The sequence below is a fragment of the Pseudophryne corroboree genome, chromosome 2 (assembly GCF_028390025.1).
Source record: "Pseudophryne corroboree isolate aPseCor3 chromosome 2, aPseCor3.hap2, whole genome shotgun sequence".
In the NCBI taxonomy this organism is placed as follows: domain Eukaryota; kingdom Metazoa; phylum Chordata; class Amphibia; order Anura; family Myobatrachidae; genus Pseudophryne; species Pseudophryne corroboree.
Genome location: NC_086445.1, coordinates 911,310,704 through 911,333,987, shown reverse-complemented (window position 1 = coordinate 911,333,987; position 23,284 = coordinate 911,310,704). Strand labels below are relative to the sequence as shown.

The 23,284-nt window shown below is 46.2% G+C and overlaps 1 protein-coding gene and 1 pseudogene across 1 annotated transcript in view; both read right to left on the bottom strand.

The window, feature by feature from the left end:
• The window catches only part of SERPINF1 (serpin family F member 1), a 132,296-nt gene that overhangs the window by 41,183 nt on the left and 67,829 nt on the right, over positions 1-23,284 (bottom strand). The gene's annotated exons all lie outside the window — the stretch shown is intronic.
• LOC135052888 (U2 spliceosomal RNA) lies at positions 18,948-19,020 on the bottom strand (annotated as a pseudogene).

The following is a 23,284-nucleotide window of genomic DNA, read 5'->3' as shown; positions in this document are numbered from 1 at the left end:
CATAACCAGCCTCGGGCTCTTTGAGCCGATCCTGGTTGCAGAAATATGGGGGGAAAAATGACAGGGGTTCCCCCATATTTAAGCAACCAGCATCGGGCTCTGCGCCTGGTCCTGGTTCCAAAAATACGGGGGACAAAAAGAGTAGGGGTCCCCCGTATTTTTAAAACCAGCACCGGGCTCCACTAGCTGGACAGATAATGCCACAGCCGGGGGTCACTTTTATATAGTGCCCTGCGGCCGTGGCATCAAAAATCCAACTAGTCACCCCTGGCCGGGGTACCCTGGGGGAGTGGGGACCCCTTCAATCAAGGGGTCCCCCCCCCCAGCCACCCAAGGGCCAGGGGTGAAGCCCGAGGCTGTCCCCCCCCCATCCAATGGGCTGCGGATGGGGGGGCTGATAGCCTTTGTTGTAAATGAAAAAATATTGTTTTTAGTAGCAGTACTACAAGTCCCAGCAAGCCTCCCCCGCATGCTGGTACTTGGAGAACCACAAGTACCAGCATGCGGCGGAAAAACGGGCCCGCTGGTACCTGTAGTACTATTACTAAAAAAATACCCAAATAAACACAAGACACACACACCGTGAAAGTAAAGATTTATTACATACATCCACACATACATACATACATACTTACCTTATGTTCACACGAGGGTCTGTCCTCTTCTCCAGTAGAATCCAAGGGGTACCTGTTGAATAAATTCTACTCACCAGATCCCGTGTCCCAGGGTCCTCGGGGCAACCATTTGTAATCCAGGTACTTGAATAAAATAACAAAACGGAGAGCCGAGCCACGAACTGAAAGGGGCCCCATGTTTTCACATGGGACTCCTTTCCCCGAATGCCAGAAACCCACTCTGACTGATGTCAAAGTGGGTTTCTTCAGCCAATCAGGGAGCGCTACGTTGTAGCACTCTCCTGATCGGCTGTGTGCTCCTGTACTGACTGACAGGCGGCACACGGCAGTGTTACAATGTAGCGCCTATGCGCTCCATTGTAACCAATGGTGGGAACTTTCTGCCCTGCGGTTGACCTAAAGTGACGTCACCGCTGAGCAGAAAGTTCACACCATTGGTTACAATGGAGCGCATAGGCGCTACATTGTAACACTGCCGTGTGCCGCCTGTCATACAGTACAGGAGCACACAGCCGATCAGGAGGGTGCCACAACGTGGCGCTCCCTGATTGGCTGAAGAAACCCACTTAGACATCAGTCAGAGTGGGTTTCTGGCATTCGGGGAAAGGAGTCCCATGTGAAAACATGGGGCCCCTTTCAGTTCGTGGCTCGGCTTTCCGTTTTGTTATTTTATTCAAGTACCTGGATTACAAATGGTTGCCCCGAGGACCCTGGGACCCGGGATCTGGTGAGTAGAATTCATTCAACAGGTACCCCTTGGATTCTACTGGAGAAGAGGACAGACCCTCGTGTGAACATAAGGTAAGTATGTATGTATGTTTGTGTGCATGTATGTAATAAATCTTTACTTTCACGGTGTGTGTGTCTTGTCTTTTTTTGGGTATTTTTTTAGTAGTAGTACTACAGGTACCAGCGGGCCCGTTTTTCCGCCGCATGCTGGTACTTGTGGTTCTCCAAGTACCAGCATGCGGGGGAGGCTTGCTGGGCCTTGTAGTACTGCTACTAAAAACAATATCTTTTCATTATCACAAAAGGCTATCAGCCTTCCCATCCGCAGCCCATTGGATGGGGGGGGACAGCCTCGGGCTTCACCCCTGGCCCTTGGGTGGCTGGGGGGGGGACCCCTTGATTGAAGGGGTCCCCACTCCCCCAGGGTACCCCGGCCAGGGGTGACTAGTTGGATTTTTGATGCCACGGCCGCAGGGCACTATATCAAAGTGACCCCCGGCTGTGGCATTATCTGTCCAGCTAGTGGAGCCCGGTGCTGGTTTTAGAAATACGGGGGACCCCTACTCTTTTTGTCCCCCGTATTTTTGGAACCAGGACCAGGCGCAGAGCCCGATGCTGGTTGCTTAAATATGGGGGAACCCCTGTCATTTTTTTCCCCATATTTTTGCAACCAGGATCGGCTCAAAGAGCCCGAGGCTGGTTATGCTTAGGAGAGGGGACCCCACGCAATTTTTTTTGTTGGATTTTACAGTGTTTAATTTAAAAAAAAAAAAAAAAAAAAATGAACCCCAGCACGGATCACACAGATCCGGCCGAGATTCATTGTAAAAAAGTCGGCAGTGTTTTGCTAATCACTGCCGTAAAAAACAGAAAAAAAAAACGAATGACATCGACATCGGAAAACCCGAAAAGGCTAAATACGGCAGCTTAGTAAATTAGACGTAATCAATTCAAAAAGTTGCAATTTTACACTGTCGATGTCATTCGTGATTGAACTTTGACCTGAAACGGGAAAATACGAATCTTAGTAAATTTACCCCATAGTCAAAATCGAAGATAGACAAAATCTCACTGTGTGTATGCAGCTTTAGAGATTCACCATTCAAATCTCACCTGCGAACCCACCTCAGATATGTGTCATTTTCTACATGCTCCACTATTAGGAACATAGAAACCAAATCTCATATGATGTTAGTTTGACCTGGTTTAGATACTTGTTGGGCGTCTGAATGCACATGTGCCCTGATGACCCCCTGGGTCACATTCCCTTTTTGAGTGGCAAGAGAGAGGATGTACATCGTTACTCAATAGCCAAACTAGTTTCATTTGAATCCAATTAAAGTTGATGTAAAGATCTGACATTAACCAAAGGCCTTCCTAGGCCTGAATTAACATTAACATGCTAATGATACCCTCCTAGGCGGTAACAAACGTTTCTCTGTGCTGTCTATTCTGATAGTTTACTAAAAGGCGCTACACATTAGGCGATAACACCGAAAGATATGTCGATCTCGTTCATTAATGAACGAGAACTCGTTAATTACTTTCAGTGTATAGGCACCAACGATGAATGATGCACGGCCCCGCGCTCGTTCATCGTTGGTGCTGGGTCGCTTATACATGCATGCCAATATGGACAATCTCGCCCATATTAGCATGCATTGCTATGGGGCTGGGTGATGGAGGTAGTGAAGAAACTTCACTTTCCCCCGCCGCCGGGTCGCCCGTCAGCCGTATCGGCCGTCGGCCGTCGGGCAGCTCGTCGGCACATCGCCTAATGTGTAGGGCCCTTAACAGATTCATAAGTCAGTTTAAAACAAACCATAACTTACAAGTCCTAATATTTATATTCTATCCTTAATATCTTTGATCCTTCACAGTCCCTAATAGCATTGTTTTGAGGATCCAATATACAGTACTTAAGAAGGTGTTGTGAAACCTATAATTGGACTCGTATCATCAGTAAAATGTCACGGAACCTGCTATTGGATTCCCTCATTAGGTCTAGGCTGTTTGCAATTCTGGTGAGTTCAGCCATCTGTGTGCTTATGGTGTGATTGCACCTATGTGCACTTCTATTTAGTGATGTCATTTGGCGCACATTTGTCAGGAGGTCCAGCTGCTGTGTTTGGTAATTTGTCATTGTATTCCAATAATTATAGTGTGGCTGGGGTGTAGGAGAATTATGGCCTACTACTGGTTGTGACATTTGCTTTGTAGATTGTTATGGTATCGTTGGCTGCACATGAATGAGATTTCTTGCAACCAGGCATCTAGTTAGATGGTTGGAAAGATCATCTTTTGGTGTATGGTCAGCATTACACTGCAGGTTTGGGCAGATGTAAAATGTGTAGAGAGAATTAGATTTGGGAGGAGCATGTCCAAACTCAAATCTAAATTGCAGTGTAGAAATAAAAACTGTCCAATAATTGTGGACAACATGCAAAAGCAGCTAGTATATGCACTGCATGCAAAACAATGTAATTGCACCCCTCACATTGCAACATGGTTTGTTCCAGGTGCAAAGTTACTTGCCCTTTGGCTTTTGTTCCCAACACGGAATCAGCCCCATTGCCAATAATCACACGTGGTAGAAGAATTTGCATAGGTCACTGATGGACAACTTCATATACTTCAAAGTCCACACACTACCCTTAACTTCAATAATTATAGAACAGTGCTCAAACAACCTTAGATCATCCCAAATCCCCCCCCCCCCCCAGCCACCCCAACACATCTTCAAAATTCTGCCACATGCCATTTAGAGCCCCACTTGCCACAAAAGTCCCCAATAATCACCTAGACCACCACTTGCCATTAAATGAATCACATGCACTTAGATCTCCAAACCTTCCCCATATGCCACACTGACCACCCTCATTCCACTTACCATATGCCACTCACAGTCCGCTATTCAGACATCCCAATGTACAGTACCATTTAGACCTCTCTACATGACCCTCAGGACTTTCTCAAATGTCAATGTAACCTTCCTACATTTTCTTACATGCTGGCTAATTTAGTAATCTATTATATAATGATGCACATATAGTCTGTCCAGAGCCCTCAGAGGAAGGGGGAAGAGGACTTGATGTAGGATATGTTGCGCCCCATCATTCTCTGGCTATAATGCAGAAGCCGTCTGCTTCTATTATGTATCAGTCTCTGCTTTATATGCTGTTATTGGGCTGCCACTTACCCATTACAGGAATAGCAGAACATGAGCCTACCATGCATCATTTCTCTGTAGCTAAATATTACTAAATGGGATAAGGGGAATTTGCCACAGAACCACCAGAACAGGAGAACTGATCACAGACTTCTTAGTAATTGGTCCTTGATAGCAAAAGCAGGAGACACTTCTTTTTTTATACAGTCTTTCAAGTAAGTTCCTTAATGTTAAAAAATAAAAGACATCTAAAGGAAACCTCAACCCCAAGATAATTGTAGGGTTTGAAGTTGTTCCAGCTTAGATGACTAAATTATATAGTATTTTTTTTAACAATCTTCAATTCCAACTTGAACAATAATGTTCACCGACTTTAAAATCTAAATAAATATAGTCAGTGTAGCTTGAATAGACAGAAACGGCAGCACATTATAGTGTCATTTAACATCTTTTAGCTGTGAGTGCACACTTTCCATTCAAGTTAGCAGCTTAGAAAAGCATGTCAATAGGTTCAACAACAAAAATGTGTCTGTCAAACCAGAACGGCTTGATTGAACGTCGAACAGGCTTGAATAGTTCAAGTATATCTATTCAAGTTTAGATAATTATTAATGTTTGGGGAACGGGCACGTCTGAAACAAGGAGTGATTATGGATCAGAGTGGAGATTGGGACAGTTGTGAGGCTTCATTACAGGGTAAAGCAGTGGTTCATAAACTTGGTCCTCCAGGCACCCTAACAGTCCAGGTTTTAAGGATATCTATCCATGCTTGAGCACAGATGTTTAAATCAACTTGAGTGAGGTACTAATTAGGCCAGCTTTGCTCAAGCATGGATATCCTGAAAACCTGGACTGTTCGGTGCCTTGAGGAACACGTTTGGGAACCACTGGGGTAAGCGCTAATAAAGGGGCAGATTTAGGATTACAAGTAATGTTAGAGATTTTAATTGATCAGGTTATCTTTAATGTTTCTATTTCTTTTGTATTTTTTTTAGTCTTTTTTAGGAATCAGATCTAACTTGGTGGCTCCTCACTTGTAACAGGTGACATCCCACTGTGAAACAACTGGTGTTTGTGAACCACTTATAATTTCTCATGTGTTGGTGAAACCAAATACTGTATGATGAAGGTGCATTTGGCTAGGGCCACGATATCATTTTGACACCAATCTTCACCTCCTGTTCATTCAGAGGTTCCCAGTTATGAAGTGGGTAGGGACAGAAGAACCAGATCAGAACCTAGAATGCTGCCAGCAGCACAGATTATTTCAGGAGGTAATTAAACTGATCTCATCATGTATGTGTGGATAAGGGCTGCACCATGAGGAGTGGAGCAGATGGAGAATCACAACTTTTTGGTGACTTTCCCAGGCTACAGAGAGTGTAGGTCAGTCTCACAAGTGCTGCTCACTGCTGGGTCAAGTGGTTGGTCTGTGGGACTTGATGACATGATTCGTGTTGACTTGTCTGATTGTAGCCCTGTTGTCTACTTTACAATGCCGGGGATGGCAGCTTTGTATGGCAGGGGGCGGGGTCATGATTTCCCATAATTTTCATCTACTTAAAAACTGAACAAGTAATCATATAAATACAGCTATGTTAGTTGCCAGTATTGTATAGAAAAGTTGAGTCCTGTAGCAAAGTCCTTAGTGACATTGAATGCAAGCTCTCATGAGCAGGGCCCTCTTCCCTCATGTCTTTATCATTTTTATTACTTTAATAATCTTCAACTGCACCAAATCCAGCAGTTCTCGGCCACCTGATACTTATTCCAGTGTCATCTGCTGATGTAGATATGTTTATTTACCCTGTACTTGTCCTATATTGTCGTCAACTGTAAGTTGCTGTTTTCCTGTTTTGATTATTTGTTTATGTACTCTGTAATTGGGCGTGCGGAACCCTTGTGGCACCATATAAATATAGCATAATAATAATAGTAATAATAATAATAATAAATTGGGCTGTACCGCAGAAGATAAATCCAAACAGGTGGTTCCCCAAAGCAAGAAAGAGTCCATTTAGCAAAAAATATCTTTCAGTGGTATCAGTCTCCTAAACAAAGTGGAATATTAGTGCAGGGTACATTACCAGTAAGTAGTATATTGGAGATCCAGAAATATAGATACACCCTGAATGTCATTAAAGATAGGGTCCGGTTGATAGATTGGGGGGGTGGGGGGGGTGATCAAACCGTCCATGCTATCTACTGGATACTCTGCATGACAGGCTCCTATTATGTAAATGTGGCCCTTGCCACGCCCCTTTTGGGTTCACAAAACTGCACTGTCCGGTTGGATTTGGAGGTATGTAACGTTACTTTTTCCAACAAGGACCGTGAATGTTGATGAATGTGTTTAACATAGAAACGACTAAATATGTGCATTGAGATCAATACTCATTTTAGAGTAATGCATCTCATCACTGCGTGCCAGAGGGTATATTAGTAAATGTTATTTTTCTGGGGTTGTACTAAAGGGAGAATTTTCTAAAAGAATTAAGTATAGTACTATCCAGATAATTCAACCATAGATTATTTTTCAGCTGGCAGAAACAAGGAGTAAAATGTCACCCTTTCACTAATGTATCTCTAATTGAGCAGAAATGTGAGCATATGAGCTAATATTGGTTATTTATTAGGTCGATGCTGTCAGAATTGTCATGGGGTGAATACTTTCAAGAAAGTAACTGATATTTCTAAATAATGAAGTTATATATGGCATAAAGGCTGCATGACAGTGCGGAACGCATATCACAATATCAGATCCTGCCTCCATTCTCTTCCCTTCGGGTATAATTCAGTGAGCAGATGTAGCTGTATTTCTCAGGGACCATTTTTAAATGTTAGCATTTTCATATAAAAAAAAAAAAAAAGAAAAGAGAAAAATAAGCCCTGTATAAATTAATGAACTAGCTAGTACGAAATACTCTTAAAGAGTATATGTGAGTGTTTGACTTCTGTACTGACACTACAGCCAGGGCCGGTGCAAGGTAAATTGGCACCCTAGGCAAAACTTATGCCCCCCCCCCCCCCCCCACACACCCATTGATAGAAAGGTGTGGAGGTGATAGATCTGTGTCATGGTTCAGTTCCACCGCAACATGCTGGTGCTGCACCGTGACCTGTGATTGGCCCTCTGGTGGGCTTGTTCCTGTGCACAGTGCGGGACCTCCCGCAACTGCTGTCGCTGTGATTGGTCGGTGGATGTGGGGGCATGTGGGAGAGCAGTGGTATATCTGCAGGGTGCAGTATGTACAATGGGCGCTGCTGCTAACTTGGCTTCCAGCTGCGTAGCAGGGGACCATGGTGGGTAGTGTGTACCGGACCTGCTCCCTGGGGGATAGCGGCCGAGGGCCTCCCGGATCAGTACGTGGATGGCCAAGTGCTCTGGTTACTACATCTGAGACAAGCGAAGTCACAGCGATGAGTATCGCTCAGGGATTTTGTCCCTCCTGCAGAGGCATGGCTGCCAAACCACGCTGGACGCTGCCTGTGGCACAGGGTGAGCTCAGTGGGTAAGTGTGACTTGTACCAGAGAGAGAGGACTGCTTCCCCGTCACTGCTACAGTAGTGTCTGTTATTCACATTACGCCGCACAGTAGTGTCCAATATTTACATCACGCAACACAGTAGTATCTGTTGCTCACATTAAGCTACACACTAGAACGCCTTGTACACATTATGACACACGGTAGGGCCCCTTACACATTATGCCAGCTCCACTCCCAACCCCCTCTTCCCTCCAGTGAACTGAAAAATAAAGCTGGAAACATGAGAGCTTGTAATCTAGCATGATGAGAACAAGCAAGGGGACTGGCAGACCTAGAGTTATAGAAAGGAAGATCCTGAATGTAAAAAGTGATGGGCAGGGGGGGGGGGGGGGGGGGGGTTGGGGTTGTAACACCACACCTGCTATACCTTAGCAGGAGAATGAGACAGGCCAGAAGAGCTTACAATCAAGCCCAGTGGGGACAAGCTAAAGACCTGAAGGGGACTGGGGGACAAAGAACTGGAATGCAGGAATATAAACCAGTGAGGAGGGAGGGAGGATATTACACATCAACTTTACCCTCGGCCTTTAGCGAGTAGTTTGCCGAATTTGTGGCACCCTACTAAAAGAAGAACCATCTGCTTCTGCATATTATTGTTATATATTTTATGATGTGTGCCTTATTGGTTATAATAGTATATTTGTGTTGTTAGTAAATTATGTATTGTGTTCCTTATGACATTGGTGACAGTGGGGTGTAGTGCTAGCCATGCTATTTATGAATCATCCATTGGTGGCAGTGGACTATCAGGGACAAAACTGCTCACTGGAGCCGGCGCGTGATCATGTTCTGAGACTACCACAAGCCGGTCCCCAGACACAGCAGGAGGCTCGTGGGGAGAGGAGATGCAGAGCAGAGCGTGCACTGACCGTTGGAACCAGAGGAGGAGAGGAGTGTGTGCTGCACAATCACCACTCATGCTGGAGGGAGAAGTGCGGCTCCGGTGATCTCCGACGGTGACCTCGGCGGGACCTCCGGTAGTGTGTCCCTGCTTCCACACTTTGTCCTGCAGTGCTGACAGTGTGATGGGCCTCACTGAGGCATGAGGCCCGTGCAAAGGCGATCCGCGGCTGGACCAGCATCAGACAGGAGGGAGAAGGTTTAGTAGGGTTGAGGGGGCGGGTCTGTTAGAAAGAGATTCACTTTCAGTTTATTGGTGGCTGGGCTTAAGGGAGGGACCAACCACATGCGATTGGCTGAACTCGTCTCTGACAGCGGATTGTGAATGCTGCATCACAGGGGTGGTGGGCGATCGCACAGCAAGCTGTGTCCCCTGCATCCCCCATGCTATCCCACCCTTGTTATGACACAAGTATATCCCCTGGCTGCGGGTCCAGTGCTGTCACCCTGTACTGTCCCTAATCCACTGTTTTCAGCCTCAGCGGGCCGCCCCTTCAGATCCCCCGCCCATAGGCAGCTGCCTAAAGCTGCCTAATGGAAGCGCCGGCTCTGACTACAGCACATTAGATGTCTCCAGGGAATTGGGGATGCCAATGACCCATGTATACCCTTCATGCTCTGCTTCATCCCTGTGAAATCAACATATTTATGTTTAGCATGTGTCTGACATCAAATAGCGCTACAGCTATGAATTACACATTGCTGTCGTGTGCGATTTCCCAATGCATAGTAGATTAAATGCGCCATCATATTTCATTAATTAAGTGTAGAGGAAAACCTGTACAAGGAAGTATTGTCTCTCTGTTACCCTAAGTACTCGGAAAAAGATATGCAAGCTTGCCAAGTGTTGCCTTGCATGGGCATTTGATAAAACAGCAAAATCTATAGCAAGTCACCGGGTATTCCAGCAAGCTTAGTGTTAGAGAAAGGTACGGGCTACATATAGCAACTCCCAGTGACTGTTGCTCAACATTCTCTATCGCACCATATCTCCCCAATTCAAACTATTGTACTGCTGCCATTTAGCAACATGGACCGCTCCTCCCGTACAGTGAGAGGAACAATCACAAAATCTACATGAGGCAACTCGGTAAGTAAACCTTCAGCCAAAGTCTCAATGGTAATCACACCAGGGCCAGATTAACAATGGGGTGGATGGAGCTACAAGCTCCCGGCCTTCACATTAAAATAGGCCCACCATCATTGTATCATGATGATGAGCAGACGCTCAACTGGCCACACGGCCAGCCATAAATCGTAAGTATTAAAATTGTATTTCTAGTTCTCATAAATGATGAAATTCTTTTTTCTTTTTTTCTTTTTTTTAGTATTTAGGGAGACATTGTGGATGGTAGTGTAAGGGATGTACATGCCCACACAGCACTGACCACACCCACACAACACTGGTCACAGCCCCTCCCCTTCTCAGTATAAGCCCATCAACATTTTCAGCCCCAGGCCCATGTGGCCTTTCCTGCCCTGATCCGCGCTACTCTGTCTGTGCAAGCCCAGAAGGTCATGTATGCCCTGTCATAGACTTCTCTTTAATTGGAACAGTGCATGTGCAGCCAGTAAGGCCATGAATGCCCAGTAATCATTTAAGGTTATGCACAGTTGGAATCAGACTATAGAGAAACGCTGTGTATGTTTGTAAATCTGTGGGATATGTCATAATGTCACAATCACAGATTGATCCAGCAAATCTTTAAATATCACTGATACAATGTTGGAAGATGAGTTGAACATCATAATGACCAAAAGGCATAACTACAGTACATATTCAAAATGTCTATATCAGGTTCTAAACTGAGGCTTCCACTCATCACCCTGCCTTAAGGGCTCTACACACTGGCAGATAAGAGTGATCGATATGAATGTTCTCGTTCATAAATGAATGAGAACTCGTTCATATCATGCAGTGTGTAGGCACCAACGATTAACGATGCGCGGCCCGCGCTCGATGATCGTTGGTGCCCCGTCGCTTATACATGCGGGCCAATATGGACGAGATTGTCCATATTAGCATGCATTGCTATGGAGCCGGGTGACGGGGGGAGTGAAGAAACTTCACTCCCCCCGTCACCTCCTTCCCGCCGCCGGGTCGCCCGTCGGCCGTATCCACCGTCGGGCAGTTTGGCGGCGGATCGGTAAGTGTGTAGGGCCCATAACTCTGATCAGATGATATGACCTTCTATCAGGGACGTGCGGTGAGGTAAATGGCTCAGGAGGCACTGGCTAGTACCAGAGCCAGATTTGCAATTTTGCATGCAATATATGAGCCAAAGGGTTCATGTGGGAAGTATACACAGGTGCAGTAGTATGTAATGTGGTGAGTTTTGATCAGAGATGTGTGGAAAAGATAGGCACTGCCTCGCCTGCCGTAGACTTTTTACTATATAGTTTCGACTAGAAAAGTGATTAGAATAATACAAAGAAGATATTTCTAACATATTCTTTGTATTTTTCACATACTTTTATATAGTCAAAACTCTGGCGTATATACATTAGTAGACAGGAAAGGCTCTACCTCACCTGCCTCACCCCACCGCACGTCACTACCTTTTATAGTCGTGTTTTGTTATCATAGTAGTTGAGTATAATTTCGCTAGTTATTGTGGTATGAAATGAGTTGCATATGTTTTTAGCTTAAGGGCTATGGTCAATATACGGTCATAGAGGCCATCTTTCTTTCCCACAAAAATATAGTCACTCCGGGAGACTTGGAATGCCAAATAAAACCTTTTTTTAAGATTTTCATCCAGCTATTTTCTTAGTACTTTCTATTCCGATAACAACAGAGTATAAATGTGTTCAGACAGGATTTGCATGCCAGGGGAACAATCCATTGGATAGTAATTTGTCCAAAGACCTCACACACACAATTTCCAACAATCCACAAATTTATCAGAGCTGGCACCTTGAAGGTTTAATTAAGTACTTTAATCTGTAGAGGTAATGAGACATAAACCTTTGCTATGGCTGCATCAGAAATCAGATTAAATACATTTGAAGGGGAAGTGTTAAAGTGACCTTGAGATGCTTCCTTTATAAAATTTGGGTCTGCCTTTTTCCCACTGACTTTCTGGTTCTCTTGTGGGAGGTCACACTCCTGGAGGAGATTACTGGTAATACTACAGTGTAAACTGGCACCCCTCAGTACTGGAATTTGTCATCCATATTTGTAAAGGTTCTTGTTCATTCATTCGGCCCTTGTTGTCAGGAAATGAATAATAATGATGTGTCACAGCATTCCAATTGGGATCCCGGTGGCAGAATGCCGGCGAGGGAAGGGGGGCGAACGCAACAAGCCCCTTGTGGGCTCGCTGCACTCGCCACGCTGCGGGCTCAGTGGCAAGCGCAGGTTCTATTCCCACTCTATGGGTGTCGTGGACACCCACGAGTGGGAACAGTTCCTGCTAGTCGGCATGCCATCTGTTGGGAGTTAGAGGGGGGCGGGATGTAGCCCACATAACCACATCCCAATTTAATATATCAAAGCCTGTTTGAATATATTATTTATAGTTATCAATCCATTTTTATTTTTTTATTTTTTTATTTACTTGAAGCCCAAGGTGCATGGCTTCATCACCCAGTGTCATGTGCAAAACGTGCTGGGGGCGTAGGACCTTGGACCCTCTCCAAAAGGAGAAGGGTCCCGTTACTCCCCAACCCTTCAGAGCCAAAAGGCCAACTGAGGGGAAAAAGAGGTCTGTGGGTCCCCCTCTTTATGAAGCGCAGGGGGACCCTCGGGTATCCCCAAGTTTGGCCGAAGCTTCCCCCGGGGATCAAAACAGCCAAAAGGAGAGGGCCTCAGCTACTAGGGGAGAGGGTGGCCCATAAGGGTCTCACCTAAACCCCGACAAAAACGTGACACACACAAAAAAAACACAAAAAAATGCAGTGCAGTGCAGTGTAGTGCAAAAAAGTGCAGCACATGTAAATAAATAAATAAGCCCCAGCCAGAAGGCCAGGGGAAAAGTAAAAAATAAGAATTTACTTACCGATAATTCTATTTCTCGTAGTCCGTAGTGGATGCTGGGAACTCCGTAAGGACCATGGGGAATAGCGGCTCCGCAGGAGACTGGGCACAAAAGTAAAGCTTTAGGACTACCTGGTGTGCACTGGCTCCTCCCCCTATGACCCTCCTCCAAGCCTCAGTTAGGATACTGTGCCCGGACGAGCGTACACAATAAGGAAGGATTTTGAATCCTGGGTAAGACTCATACCAGCCACACCAATCACACCGTACAACCTGTGATCTGAACCCAGTTAACAGCATGATAACAGAGGAGCCTCTGAAAAGATGGCTCACAACAATAATAACCCGATTTTTGTAACAATAACTATGTACAAGTATTGCAGACAATCCGCACTTGGGATGGGCGCCCAGCATCCACTACGGACTACGAGAAATAGAATTATCGGTAAGTAAATTCTTATTTTCTCTGACGTCCTAGTGGATGCTGAGAACTCCGTAAGGACCATGGGGATTATACCAAAGCTCCCAAACGGGCGGGAGAGTGCGGATGACTCTGCAGCACCGAATGAGAGAACTCCAGGTCCTCCTCAGCCAGGGTATCAAATTTGTAGAATTTAGCAAACGTGTTTGCCCCTGACCAAGTAGCTGCTCGGCAAAGTTGTAACGCCGAGACCCCTCGGGCAGCCGCCCAAGATGAGCCCACCTTCCTTGTGGAATGGGCTTTTACAGATTTTGGCTGTGGCAGGCCTGCCACAGAATGTGCAAGCTGAATTGTACTACAAATCCAACGAGCAATAGTCTGCTTAGAAGCAGGAGCACCCAGCTTGTTGGGTGCATACAGGATAAACAGCGAGTCAGATTTCCTGACTCCAGCCGTCCTGGAAACATATATTTTCAAGGTCCTGACTACGTCCAACAACTTGGAGTCCTCCAAGTCACTAGTAGCCGCAGGTACCACAATAGGTTGGTCCAGATGAAACACTGAAACCACCTTAGGGAGAAAATGAGGACGAGTCCTCAATTCCGCCCTGTCTGAATGGAAGATCAGATAAGGGCCTTTACAGGATAAAGCCCGCCAATTCTGACACGTGCCTGGCCGAGGCCAGGGCCAACAACATGACCACTTTCCATGTGAGATATTTTAAATCCACAGATTCAAGTGGTTCAACCAATGTGACTTTAGGAACCCCAAAACTACATTGAGATCCCAAGGTGCCACTGGAGGCACAAAAGGAGGCTGTATATGCAGTACCCCTTTTACAGACGTCTGAACTTCAGGTAGTGAAGCTAGTTCTTTCTGGAAGAAAATTGACAGGGCCGAAATTTGAACCTTAATGGACCCCAATTTTAGGCCCATAGACACTCCTGTTTACAGGAAATGCAGGAATCGACCTAGTTGAAATTCCTCCATCGGGCCTTACTGGCCGCGCACCACGCAACATATTTTCGCCAGATGCGGTGATAATGCTTTGCGGTTACATCCTTTCTGGCTTGACCAGGGTAGGGATGCCTTCATCCGGAATGCCTTTTTCCTTCAGGATCCGGCGTTCAACCGCCCTGCCGTCAAACGCAGCCGCGGTAAGTCTTGGAATAGACAGGGTCCTAGCTGTAGCAGGGCCCTTCTTAGAGGTAGAGGCCACGGGACCTCCGTGAGCATCTCTTGAAGTTCCGGGTACCAAGTCCTTCTTGGCCAATCCGGAGCCACGAGTATAGTTCTTACTCCCCTCCGTCTTATAATTCTCAGTACTTTTGGTATGAGAGGAAGAGGAGGGAACACATACACTGACTGGTACACCCACGGTGTTACCAGAGCGTCCACAGCTATTGCCTGAGGGTCCCTTGACCTGGCGCAATACCTGTCCAATTTTTTGTTTAGGCGGGACGCCATCATGCCCACCTTTGGTTTTTCCCAATGGTTTACAATCACGTGGAAGACTTCTGGGTGAAGTCCCCACTCTCCCGGGTGGAGGTCGTGCCTGCTGAGGAAGTCTGCTTCCCAGTTGTCAACTCCCGGAATGAACACTGCTGACAGTGCTATCACATGATTTTCCGCCCAGCGAAAAATCCTTGCAGCTTCTGCCATTGCCCTCCTGCTTCTTGTGCCGCCCTGTCTGTTTACGTGGGCGACTGCCGTGATGTTGTCCGACGGGATCAGCACCGGCTGACCTTGAAGCAGAGGTCTTGCTTGGCTAAGGGCATTGTAAATGGCCCTTAGCTCCAAAATATTTATGTGAAGTGATGTCTCCAGGCTTGACCACAAGCCCTGGAAATGTCTTCCCTGTGTGACTGCTCCCCAGCCTCGCAGGCTGGCATCCGTGGTCACCAGGACCCAGTCCTGAATGCCGAATCTGCGGCCCTCTAGAAGATGAGCACTCTGCAACCACCACAGGAGAGACACCCTTGTCTTTGGTGACAGGGTTATCCGCTGATGCATCTGAAGATGCGATCCGGACCATTTGTCCAGCAGGTCCCACTGGAAAGTTCTTGCGTGGAATCTACCGAATGGAATTGCTTCGTAGGAAGCCACCATTTTTCCCAGGAACCTTGTGCACTGATGCACTGACACTTGGCCTGGTTTTAGGAGGTTTCTGACTAGTTCGGATAACTCCCTGGCTTTCTCCTCCGGGAGAAAACACCTTTTTCTGGACTGTATCCAGGATCATCCCTAGAAATAGAAGGCGTGTCGTCAGGATCAGCTGCGATTTTGGAATATTGAGAATCCAACCGTGCTGCCGCAGCACTATCTGAGATAGTGCTACCCCGACTTCCAACTGTTCCCTGGATCTTGCCCTTATCAGGAGATCGTCCAAGTAAGGGATAACTAAAACTCCCTTCTTTCGAAGGAGTATCATCATTTCGGCCATTACCTTGGTAAAGACCCGGGGTGCCGTGGACAATCCAAACGGCAGCGTCTGAAACTGATAGTGACAGTTCTGTACCACAAACCTGAGGTACCCTTGGAGAAGGGTAAATTGGGACATGTAGGTAAGCATCTTTGATGTCCAGAGAGACCATATAGTCCCCTTCTTCCAGGTTTGCAATCACTGCTCTGAGTGACTCCATCTTGAATTTGAATCTTTGTATGTAAGTGTTCAAGGATTTTAGATTTAAAATTGGTCTCACCGAGCCGTCCGGCTTCGGTACCACAAATAGTGTGGAATAGTACCCCTTTCCCTGTTGCAGGAGGGGTACCTTGATTATCACCTGCTGGGAATACAGCCTGTGAATGGCTTGCAATACTGTCTTCCTGTCTGAGGGAGACGTCGGTAAAGCAGACTTTATGAAACGGCGAGGGGGAGACGTCTCGAATTTCTTGAGACGGGCCCCCACCGTGCCTGAGACCGCTTGTAAAGCCCCAGCGTCATGCTGAGGACTTTGCGGAGGCGGGAGAGGGCTTTTGTTCCTGGGAATTGGCTGTTTGCTGCAGCCTTTTTCCTCTCCCTCTGCCACGGGGCAGAAATGAGGCGCCTTTTGCCCCCTTGCCCTTATGGGGCCGAAAGGACTGCGCCTGATAATCTTCTTAGGTTGAGAAGCTACCTGGGGTAAAAATGTGGATTTTCCAGCCGTTGCCGTGGCCACCAGGTCTGTTAGACCTACCCCAAATAACTCCTCCCTTTTAAAAGGCGATACTTCCATATGCCTTTTGGAATCAGCATCACCTGACCACTGTCTTGTCCATAACCCTCTTCTGGCAGAAATGGACAGCGCACTTACTCATGATGCCAGTCGGCAAATATCCCTCTGTGCATCACGCATATATAGAAATGCATCTTTTAAATGCTCTATAGTTAGTAATATACTGTCCCTATCTAGGGTATCAATATTGTCAGTCAGGGAATCCGACCAAGCCACCCCAGCACTGCACATCCAGGCTGAGGCGATTGCTGGTCGCAGTATCACACCCGTGTGAGTGTATATACATTTTAGGATATTTTACTGCTTTCTGTCAGCAGGTTCCTTAAGGGCGGCCATATCCGGGGACGGTAGTGCCACCTGTTTAGACAAACGTGTGAGCGCTTTATTCACCCTAAGGGGTGTTTCCCAACGTGCCCTATCCTCTGGCGGGAAGGGGTATGATGCTAATAACTTTTTAGGAATTAACAGTTTTTATCGGGGGAAACCCACGCATCATCACACACTTCATTTAATTCCTCAGATGCAGGAAAAACTACAGGCAGTTTTTTCTCACCCAACATAATACCCTTTTTAGTGGTACTGGTATTATCAGAAATGTGTAAAAACATTTTCCATAGCCTCAATCATGTAACGTGTGGCCCTACTGGAAGTCACATTCGTCTCTTAATCGTCGACACTGGAGTCAGTATCCGTGTCGGCGTCTGTATCTGCCATCTGCGGTAACGGGCGTTTTAGAGCCCCAGATGGCTTTTGAGACACCTGGACAGGCACAGGCTGAGTCGCCGGCTGTCTCATGTCATCAATCTTTTGTAAAGAGCTGACACTGTCACATATTCCTTCCATAAGCTCATCCACTCAGGTGTCGACTCCCTAGGGGGTGACATCTCTGTTACAGGCAATTGCTCCGCCTCCACCTCATTTTCCTCCTCATACATGTCGACACAACGTACCGACACACAGCACACACACAGGGAATGCTCTGATAGAGGACAGGACCCCACTAGCCCTTTGGGGAGACAGAGGGAGATTATGCCAGCACACACCAGAGCGCTATATATATATATATATACAGGGATAACCTTATATAAGTGTTTTTCCCCTTATAGCTGCTGTATTGTTATACTGCGCCTAATTAGTGCCCCCCTCTCTTTTTTAACCCCTTTCTGTAGTGTAGTAACTGCAGGGGAGAGCCAGGGAGCTTCCCTCCAACGGAGCTGTGAGAGAAAATGGCGCCAGTGTGCTGAGGAGATAGGCTCCGCCCCCTTCTCGGCGGCCTTTTCTCCCGTTTTTCTGTGGAATCTGGCAGGGGTTAAAATTCATCCATATAGCCCTGGGGGCTATATGTGATGTATTTTCGCCAGCCAAGGTGTTTTTATTGCTGCTCAGGGCGCCCCCCCCTAGCGCCCTGCACCCTCAGTGACCGAAGTGTGAAGTGTGCTGAGGAGCAATGGCGCACAGCTGCAGTGCTGTGCGCTACCTTGGTGAAGACAGGATGTCTTCTGACGCCGATTTTTCCGGACCTCTTCTTGCTTCTGGCTCTGTAAGGGGGCCGGCGGCGCGGCTCTGGGACCGAGCTCCGAGGCTGGGCCTGTGTTCGGTCCCTCTGGAGCTAATGGTGTCCAGTAGCCTAAGAAGCCCAATCCACTCTGCACGCAGGTGAGTTCGCTTCTTCTCCCCTTAGTCCCTCGATGCAGTGAGCCTGTTGCCAGCAGGTCTCACTGAAAATAAAAAACCTAAAACTAAACTTTCACTAAGAAGCTCAGGAGAGCCCCTAGTGTGCACCCTTCTCGGCCGGGCACAAAAATCTAACTGAGGCTTGGAGGAGGGTCATAGGGGGAGGAGCCAGTGCACACCAGGTAGTCCTAAAGCTTTACTTTTGTGCCCAGTCTCCTGCGGAGCCGCTATTCCCCATGGTCCTTACGGAGTTCCCAGCATCCACTAGGACGTCAGAGAAATTATCCTTGCCCTAGCCAAAAGGCCAGGGCAAAGGAAAGTGGGTGCAGACAGGAAGGGTTGAAGTGCTCTGTGCTAAAGTGCCCCAGTGCATTTCAGGCACCCCTGCCCCTTCCAGTTCCAGGGGCACAGAACACCTTGAGCTTCAGGCTGCTCCCGACCTCTCAGCCAGACCAAGCTTCATACCCACTCTGTGCCAGGGTCAACCCCCAGTACGAGAGTAGATACTAGACCAGGCCATTCCCGCTCCACGCAAGGGGCCCTATTTCATCCCCTTAGAAGGCAACGGATACTAACCCCAGTTTTTCTCCACTCTCGACCAGAGGCATTGCCGGCATGGTACTCCACAAGGTGTTTCTCCATTCCACACTAGGGACCTCTTACGCTCCCAGTGTAAGAACAGGTACTCCACCAAGTGTTTCCCTTGAGCAGGTACTACACTTGATCTTAGCCAAAAGGCCGAGAAGCGGTAGATCAATCCATACTTAGCATGATTGATATTGTCTTGCAGACTGCAACAACACTGTAGATGCCAAGCTGTTATGTCCCAGTCATTACATTTTGATGTGTCATAGTGGGCTCTGCAGTGTACACAAAATGTGGGTCATAAAATGAGACAGCTATTGCCTATACAAGAGAAGGCAGGAAGTTCAAGATTGGATCTCCATGTTCCAAACATGGTGTGGCCCAAGCGATAGCATATCCTCTTAGCAGCTTTAGAATCATTCCCACTGTGAATAAGGAATTTATGGTTTGGGTGATCTTCCTGACAGTTTTTTTAGAGCATCACCAAAAATGTTTCTGGCTCCACAATAGAACATAGCTTGGACGCAGCAGGTGGAAATAGGGACAAGACAGATGGCATGGTACTGTTCCTTTATATTATTAACTGGAAGCTTGGTAACTAAGTATACCAATGTTACAGATGTAGTTGGAATGTCTGAATCCAGAGCAGAGGTCAGTGATTGTCTCTATTCAAAGTGATGGTCAGGGAGCAGCGATGGTAGTGTAATATTTCTCACCAGATTCTAGTAAACCTATAGACATGTAGGAGCTTCTATTTCCCAAAGAGCACTACATACTCACCAGTACTCAGTTACCACCATGTCTTATGAGCAAAAGTGTAGATTCATCAAAAGACAGGTACTTCAAAAAGCCATTTTAGTGGCTAATACCCCCTGTTAACTAGAGATGAGCGGGTTCGGTTTCTCTGAAACCGAACCCGCACGAACTTCATGTTTTTTTCACGGGTCCGAGCAGACTCGGATCCTCCCGCCTTGCTCGGTTAACCCGAGCGCGCCCGAACGTCATCATGACGCTGTCGGATTCTCGCGAGACTCGGATTCTATATAAGGAGCCGCGCGTCGCCGCCATTTTCACACGTGCATTGAGATTGATAGGGAGAGGACGTGGCTGGCGTCCTCTCCATTAGAAATTAGATTAGAAGAGAGAGAGAGATTGTGCAGAGTCAGACAGAGTTTACCACAGTGACCAGTGCAGTTGTTGTTAGTTAACTTTTATTTATTTTAATATAATATATCCGTTCTCTGCTATATCCGTTCTCTGCCTGAAAAAAAACGATACACAGCAGCAGCCAGTCACACAGTGTGACTCAGTCTGTGTGCACTCAGCTCAGCCCAGTGTGCTGCACATCAATGTATAAAAGGCAAAGCTTATAATAATTGTGGGGGAGACTGGGGAGCACTGCAGGTTGTTATAGCAGGAGCCCCCAGGAGTACATAATATTATATTAATTTAAAATTAAACAGTGCACACTTTTGCTGCAGGAGTGCCACTGCCAGTGTGACTAGTGGTGACCAGTGCCTGACCACCAGTATAGTAGTATATTGTTGTATGTATTGTATACTATCTCTTTATCAACCAGTCTATATTAGCAGCAGACACAGTACAGTGCGGTAGTTCACGGCTGTGGCTACCTCTGTGTCGGCAGTCGGAACTCGGCAGGCAGTCCGTCCATCCATAATTGTATTACAATATATACCACCTAACCGTGGTATTTTTTTTTCTTTCTTTATACCGTCGTCATAGTGTCATACTAGTTGTTACGAGTATACTACTATCTCTTTATCAACCAGTGTACAGTGCGGTAGTTCACGGCTGTGGCTACCTCTGTGTCGGCAGTCGGCAGGCAGTCCGTCCATCCATAATTGTATTATTATTATAATATATACCACCTAACCGTGGTTTTTTTTTCATTCTTTATACCGTCATAGTGTCATACTAGTTGTTACGAGTATACTACTATCTCTTTATCAACCAGTGTACAGTGCGGTAGTTCACGGCTGTGGCTACCTCTGTGTCGGCAGTCGGCAGGCAGTCCGTCCATCCATAATTGTATTATTATTATAATATATACCACCTAACCGTGGTTTTTTTTCCATTCTTTATACCGTCGTCATAGTGTCATACTAGTTGTTACGAGTATACTACTATCTCTTTATCAACCAGTGTACAGTGCGGTAGTTCACGGCTGTGGCTACCTCTGTGTCGGCAGTCGGCAGGCAGTCCGTCCATCCATAATTGTATTATTATTATAATATATACCACCTAACCGTGTTTTTTTTTTCATTCTTTATACCGTCGTCATAGTGTCATACTAGTTGTTACGAGTATACTACTATCTCTTTATCAACCAGTGTACAGTGCGGTAGTTCACGGCTGTGGCTACCTCTGTGTCGGCAGTCGGCAGGCAGTCCGTCCATCCATAATTGTATTATTATTATAATATATACCACCTAACTGTGGTATTTTTTTTTCTTTCTTTATACCGTCGTCATAGTGTCATACTAGTTGTTACGAGTATACTACTATCTCTTTATCAACCAGTGTACAGTGCGGTAGTTCACGGCTGTGGCTACCTCTGTGTCGGCAGTCGGCAGGCAGTCCGTCCATCCATAATTGTATTATTATTATAATATATACCACCTAACCGTGGTTTTTTTTTCATTCTTTATACCGTCGTCATAGTGTCATACTAGTTGTTACGAGTATACTACTATCTCTTTATCAACCAGTGTACAGTGCGGTAGTTCACGGCTGTGGCTACCTCTGTGTCGGCAGTCGGCAGGCAGTCCGTCCATCCATAATTGTATTATAATATATACCACCTAACCGTGGTTTTTTTTTCATTCTTTATACCGTCATAGTCAGTCATACTAGTTGTTACGAGTATACTACTATCTCTTTATCAACCAGTGTACAGTGCGGTAGTTCACGGCTGTGGCTACCTCTGTGTCGGCACTCGGCAGGCAGTCCGTCCATCCATAATTGTATTATAATATATACCACCTAACCGTGGTTTTTTTTTCATTCTTTATACCGTCATAGTGTCATACTAGTTGTTACGAGTATACTACTATCTCTTTATCAACCAGTGTACAGTGCGGTAGTTCACGGCTGTGGCTACCTCTGTGTCGGCAGTCGGCAGGCAGTCCGTCCATCCATAATTGTATTATAATATATACCACCTAACCGTGGTTTTTTTTTCATTCTTTATACCGTCATAGTCAGTCATACTAGTTGTTACGAGTATACTACTATCTCTTTATCAACCAGTGTACAGTGCGGTAGTTCACGGCTGTGGCTACCTCTGTGTCGGCAGTCGGCAGGCAGTCCGTCCATCCATAATTGTATTACAATATATACCACCTAACCGTGGTTTTTTTTTCATTCTTTATACCGTCATAGTCAGTCATACTAGTTGTTACGAGTATACTACTATCTCTTTATCAACCAGTGTACAGTGCGGTAGTTCACGGCTGTGGCTACCTCTGTGTCGGAACTCGGCAGGCAGTCCGTCCATCCATAATTGTATTATTATAATATATACCACCTAACCGTGGTTTTTTTTTCATTCTTTATACCGTCATAGTGTCATACTAGTTGTTACGAGTATACTACTATCTCTTTATCAACCAGTGTACAGTGCGGTAGTTCACGGCTGTGGCTACCTCTGTGTCGGCAGTCGGCAGGCAGTCCGTCCATCCATAATTGTATTATAATATATACCACCTAACCGTGGTTTTTTTTTCATTCTTTATACCGTCATAGTCAGTCATACTAGTTGTTACGAGTATACTACTATCTCTTTATCAACCAGTGTACAGTGCGGTAGTTCACGGCTGTGGCTACCTCTGTGTCGGCACTCGGCAGGCAGTCCGTCCATCCATAATTGTATTATATACCACCTAACCGTGTTTTTTTTATACCACCTAACCGTGGCAGTCCGTCCATAATTGTATACTAGTATCCAATCCATCCATCTCCATTGTTTACCTGAGGTGCCTTTTAGTTCTGCCTATAAAATATGGAGAACAAAAAAGTTGAGGTTCCAAAATTAGGGAAAGATCAAGATCCACTTCCACCTCGTGCTGAAGCTGCTGCCACTAGTCATGGCCGAGACGATGAAATGCCAGCAACGTCGTCTGCCAAGGCCGATGCCCAATGTCATAGTACAGAGCATGTCAAATCCAAAACACCAAATATCAGAAAAAAAAGGACTCCAAAACCTAAAATAAAATTGTCGGAGGAGAAGCGTAAACTTGCCAATATGCCATTTACCACACGGAGTGGCAAGGAACGGCTGAGGCCCTGGCCTATGTTCATGGCTAGTGGTTCAGCTTCACATGAGGATGGAAGCACTCAGCCTCTCGCTAGAAAACTGAAAAGACTCAAGCTGGCAAAAGCACCGCAAAGAACTGTGCGTTCTTTGAAA